Source organism: Ailuropoda melanoleuca, chromosome 10, assembly GCF_002007445.2.
Source record: "Ailuropoda melanoleuca isolate Jingjing chromosome 10, ASM200744v2, whole genome shotgun sequence".
NCBI classification, from domain to species: domain Eukaryota; kingdom Metazoa; phylum Chordata; class Mammalia; order Carnivora; family Ursidae; genus Ailuropoda; species Ailuropoda melanoleuca.
In genome coordinates, this window is record NC_048227.1 from 27,508,990 (window position 1) to 27,515,007 (window position 6,018).

Sequence of the window (6,018 nt, forward strand, 5' to 3'; positions counted from 1 at the left end):
GAGCAGCAAGCGGAGGGAGAAGCAGGCTCCCCACTGAGCAGGGAGCCCCATGAGGGGCTCAATCCCAGGACCTGGGATCATGACCTGAGCCGAAGGCAGACACCTAACTGACTGAGCCACCCAGGCGCCCCAGTATTCAACCAATTTTAATTCAGAAACTTCATGACAACTCTTTTAAAACAAGCCAACCCATCCTAGGACCCGAAGCACATGCATCCCTAAGGATTATAACCAAACATTCCCTCTTAATGTCAACAAGCGTTTGATGCCTGGATCACCCCTGCCCTGTGATAAGGGGAAAGTAGTCCGTGGTTGCTAACCTTTGGGGTCCGGTATTAAAATGCTTTAATGATGATTATGAAAGGAAAAGAGAATTTCAGAAGTTTTGCATGTAGGGATAATGCATGCAGGTCAAGAACTTGAAGGAAGATGGGGGTGTCAGGAGGGAAGAGCAAGCAAAGAGTTTCTAGGAGGGGCCCGAAGTCCTGGGACCGGCTCTCAGGGAAGGTGTCCAGCCCACAGTCTGGAAGGGTAGAACTGAGAGAAGGGATCCCCAGAGGCCATGTGTCACAGTCTTGCTTGGCCAAGAACCCCCCTATCTGGAGCCTACAGCTCCTTTCCAAGTCTGTACCCCAGGGGTGGGGTTTGCAACCTACGGCCCAGCCAAGCTGACACATGAGAGTAATCATAACACATGGAATTGCCATACATCTGCCATATTAAAATTTCACAAGGAAGGCAATTAGGAAGAATTAGAGGAAATAATGTCTTAAAAGGTAATAAACAGAACAACTGAGAAGCATGGAGCTGGAGTGGGCTTTTAATGATCACCTGGGTTAGGAAAACCACTCAGCTAGAGAAAGGTGGGCAAGTGACCTACCCATGGTAACCATACCCAAGGTATATCTATCATCAGTGTGCAATGTGCAGACACTACGGCTAGAAATTTCCATGCATCTGTGGGGCACATTGCTAACCACTGTCCTGGCTCTAGTTTGGTCTGTGCAACTCTTCCCTTCCCCTATACCGGGATGGGGGCTCCTTCTACCACCATGATCCTCCTTGGTGATCGACGTGTCCTGGGGCATTGTGAGGTGGTGTCCACTAACATAATAAGGTAGGTACTATTATTTTCCTTATTTTGCAAGTGAGGAGAATAAGACATAGAGAGGGTAGGTAGGTTGTCCAAGGCCCCCAACTAAGTTGAAGCAAGAAGCACAGTTTACCTGACTTCTAAACCTGTGGATACCCCTCCCCCAACTGCCTCCTTAGATGCCTGCCACTGGTAGCCCATGAACGATGTCCTGAGTCGTTTAGACTTGAACACATGGTTCATACGGTCCCCATCCTCTCCATGCTTATGCATCCCTTTAACGTAAACTCAGAATACTCTTGGATCAATCCCTCATGATGACAGTAGGAGTTTTGTGTCTGTTGGTTGCAACAATACTTTTAAAAATCTAGTAAGAATTCAGCAACAATTTCAAATAGATTTGTGGTTTATTAATCCCGACAGCATCTAGTAGCATTTGAAAATGTTTAGTCTATGACCTTGAGAGGTCTGTTATGATTCTGTCTGCAGGCAAGGGATGGTACACCCAGGATGGAGGAAGCTGTTGCAATACTTGCAGAGTTTTGCTGGGGACCTGAGGTGCGTGGGAGACCCACTGGTGTGGATCCCTTGCATTAATTCTCTGAAAATAAAGTCACCTGCGTACTAATACTGTATCATAAGTCCACTGAGAGAAGACTTGTATTTGGTTAACTAATTATTTCTCATAGAGGCAGAGGGAATTTAATCATTAAACTAATCTCTTCTCTTGGAAATAAGGACTTTTGATAACTGTGTAATTAAAATAAAAATATTTTTACTGTTTGACAAACCATCATTAATGGAAAAGGAAAAAAAGAGTAAGAACAAAATCTGAACATGAAAACCAATTACCTGGCCCTCTTTGCAAGGACATCTGAAAACGGTAGTAGTTCTTATGGATTAGGCAATTAACCTTTTGTACGGATTTACAAGGAGCCCCGAGGAGGCTCTCCCACGGGAAAAAAGTACTTAAGTCAGGCAAGCTTTGTGAACTGTGCTTTTCCTTATTTCTAGAGACATTCCTTTTCTCTTACTGCATCCTCCCTCTTGGAATGTATTCTGACAAGGGAGAGAGGACTAGCTACATAATTTGTGGGGCCCAGTGCAAATGAAAATTCAGGGCATCTTGTTTAAAAAGTGATGGGAATTTCAAGATGGCAACAGCAGAGCATTTAATCAACCCTGGGGCCCTTCTGAGCATGGGGTCCTAGTGACTACACAAGCCCTGACAATGGCCTTGACAAAGAGCTTTGGCCTTATGAATGACAGTGCTCTAAGATCTGTTCATCTGTGGGGTGCCTGGGTGGCTCAGTCGGTCAGTCATCTGCCTTTGGCTCAGGTCATGATCCCAGGGTCCTGGGATCGAGCCCCACATTGGGCTTTCTGCTCAGTGGGGAGTCTGCTCCTCCCTCTCCCTCTGCCCCTCTCCCGCTTATGTTCTCTCTCTCTCAAATAAATAAATAAAATCTTAAAAAAATAAAGAGCTGTCTTTGTCAGTAGGCACTACTGACACTGTTGTAATCTATTTGCTTGATTTGAGATTAGTGTTTCTTGTGGGGGAGGGAAAGTAGGGGTTGTGATGGGGGGGGGCNAAATGGCTTATTCATGGGAATTACTCTTCAAGACAAATAAATCACAAGGTTGGTTCTTTACTCAATCCGGAAAAAAGAAGAAAGTAAATGGCATTCTTTCTTCTTTTCCCCTCCTATGCCACTTTCAGATAAATCCTTGATTTTTTTTTTTAAACCATGAGTTTCATCAAAGAATATGAGGGGCTGTCAGTAGAGTGGATGCTGTGATGTGCCACCCAGATGGATCCCTGCTGCCCACACTCTCCTCAAAAATGGAAACGTTAATTCCCCCACCTGCTAGAAACATTGAGGGCCAATAGTTCTTGTCCTAGCCTGTAAGACTTGTGCCACTTCCTCCTGGGGCTAGCCGAGGGTAACTGGAATGGACATATTTGGTGGTTGGCAGAGTCCCATGTTGGTTTCTTGGCTATCAGTGTGCAGGGGTGGGGCTGGCAGACTAATCGGCTCTGGGGGTAGGTTTCACACATATCATTTCTCCTTCTTTAGGGGTTCATTTCAAATCTGGAATGGATGTTGGATTTTAGCAAATATTTTTCAGCATCTATTGATACAATCACGATTTTTTCCTTTAATCTATTGAAGAAATATGTTGAATTTTAGACTTCCTAGTATTAATCCATTCTTGATTTCCAGAGGTATTTTAGGTAATTAGCTAGCTGCGCTTCTCAAAAGTCCATGGCAGTGTACCTATGGGGCGCAACCATGGAGGACAAAAGAAACTCCATTCCAAGGAGCTTCAGCCCAATGGCGCTGGAAAAAGCCTGGGCTCTGCAACCAGAGAGCCATCCGTGCCTTGCAGCCCTACTTCTGCTTCTTACCAACTTCATGGCTCAAGTTTCTTGAGTCTCAGACCTTTCACTTGTGAAATGGGAGTACAGAAATGAAAGGTAAATCATGGGAATGTTTTGAGGATTAGCTGAGTGAACCTGACACGTAGTCAGAGCTCAGCAAATGTTAGGGGAAGGGATATTTCTGAATGGAGAGCATGTCTGCAAGAGAAGAGCGATTTGGTAGCCATAGATGTCAAAAGACGGGGTGTAGATAATTTTTTAAGGGTGAGCTGCAGCTTTAAAGAACTATATTTTATATCAGATTGTCAGCACTGAGAAAATACATATTTCTCTCCCAAACTTTGTATTCACTACCTATTTTATTTCAAACACTAGTTCTATATTAAATTACATTATTAAAATTAAATAAAGAAAATATATTTGGAAGCAACTTTTTCTCATTTCTTTCCCCAGCAAAATTACTACGGTTCCAAAGAAAGAAGATTGTAACGAAATAAATGGAAATTGAATATTAACTTTATGGGTGAATTTATTCTGAGTTAGCAATAAATCCAAGGGAAGGAACTGAAGAATAAATGTATAGATTCAACTCAGTTAAAATATAGATGCATTCCAGATTTTATGATTTGTGTGTGCTGTATTGATTTTATTATATATAGATCGATGAATTTGTGCTTTGCCAATTGTAACACATAGAGTATGTGTGACTATTACTGCAAAAACTTAATCTTGATTTGTGTGCATGTAACAATTAATATGCTTTATTATTTTTGTTCTAATTGACTTGCAGAAGTGCAGATTTCCACCTTGATGGAATCAGTAATAGATCATGTAGGCTTTGTCATCTTTTCATGTCCTATTCTCGAACATAACTCCACAAATATAGATGGTGTTTACCATCTTTTAGGGATGTGAGCAATTGCTTGTTTATTTTGATGAAGGAAATAAATTACCTTCCCATAATATCAGAACGAGTCCCTAATCTCATTAGATAACAAATTTAAAAGACTCCAAAGCGATTCAAGACTAGTTAATAGCATCTTAATTATCTCACATCGTTTCAGGAAAAACAAAACGTCCCCCTGGGGTATACTTTGTCTCCGTAGGAATAATGACTGATGAAGGTCTAGGGAATAGGCGTGTATTTATGTAACAAATTCTTCAAAAAGAAACAACCGAATCAGATCACTTGATTGTACTCTGGCAAAGTGGCTTGTTGGAGGAGAGAGGGGAAACCATGCATTGCAGGGGGAAGAGGGATGATACAGGTTAGAGACAGAGTAGACAAGGCCAGTAAAGGAACTGGTTTCCTCTCTAATAGAGCAAGATTGGACAGTTTAACTCTCTGGGAGGAGTGTCCTTTACAGGGTGAGGAGATGAAGAAGTGGGAGAAAGCCTGCCCAAAATTGGTTGAGGAGGGAGGTGAATCATGTTTTGACTCAAGCTCTGAGCCTGACAGACACACCACTAGGACCAGACACAATGGCTTTGACATCACTGCTCATCACCACAGATGTGCAAACACATAAGAAACCAACTGATATATGAAAGTATAGCCGATTTCAAAAGAGTGGGATCGAACTCAGCAATCAAGAAAAATCACCTTGCGAATTACAGGTTGCAAGAGATGGGAAAATACTCAAATTTTAGAATTTTTCTAAATTATATTTTAACACAGTTCTTCGGAGCAACGCATTTGGAAACATCACATTTGTGGGTGGTCTTACAGAGGAAAGAGGTGGAGATCGGAAGGATTGTATGGAAAGAAAATACACAATGGATAAATTAAAATCTGCAATGGACCCAATTGTCTATTTATGGGTTGTCTATTGCAGAAAATGGAACCAGTGCCATGGGAGACATGCTTAAAAATCTCTCCCAGAACTCAGAGGAAGAGGACAAAAACATGAACACGACTTAAGGGAAAAAATAAAAGAATTGTAGAATGGAGAAAAATGAGAAGAATTTCAGAAAGAACAAACTGTATATAGAGAAGGAATAATTCAAAGGAATAATAGAGATGTCTTTTTTTTTTTTAGCTGAATAAGGACTTACATATTAAATTTATGCTTTACTGAGCATAGGCCAAAACAAATTCATGAAAATAGACTAGCAAAGAGTATAACCCACATAGTGTCAAAGCTAAGAGGGTTTTATGCTTGATTTTTTTTCAGAGGTGTCAGTGGAACAGGTTTGTAGAAGCACAACGGTACCACCATATGGTCAGTGACGGTAAGGTGTACCCCAATTCCAGAGGGCAGAATCATGTGATAAGGAGTTCATCTTCAAATCAAACTATTTTGATGAAATGTTTGAATTTTAAAGAGAAGAAAAAAATGTGATGGGCATTCAGGCAGGAAAAAAGACTACTTGCTAAAAAAAAATAAATAAGGCTAAAATTGTTCTTATCTGCAAAACTGCGATCAAAGACAATAACATGGCTCCTCTCTTGTTCATGTGGAATTGCAGCAATCTCAGACATGATCAAGATGTATACCTTTAACATACTCTTCCTGAAAGTACTTACCATCATATTCTAGAC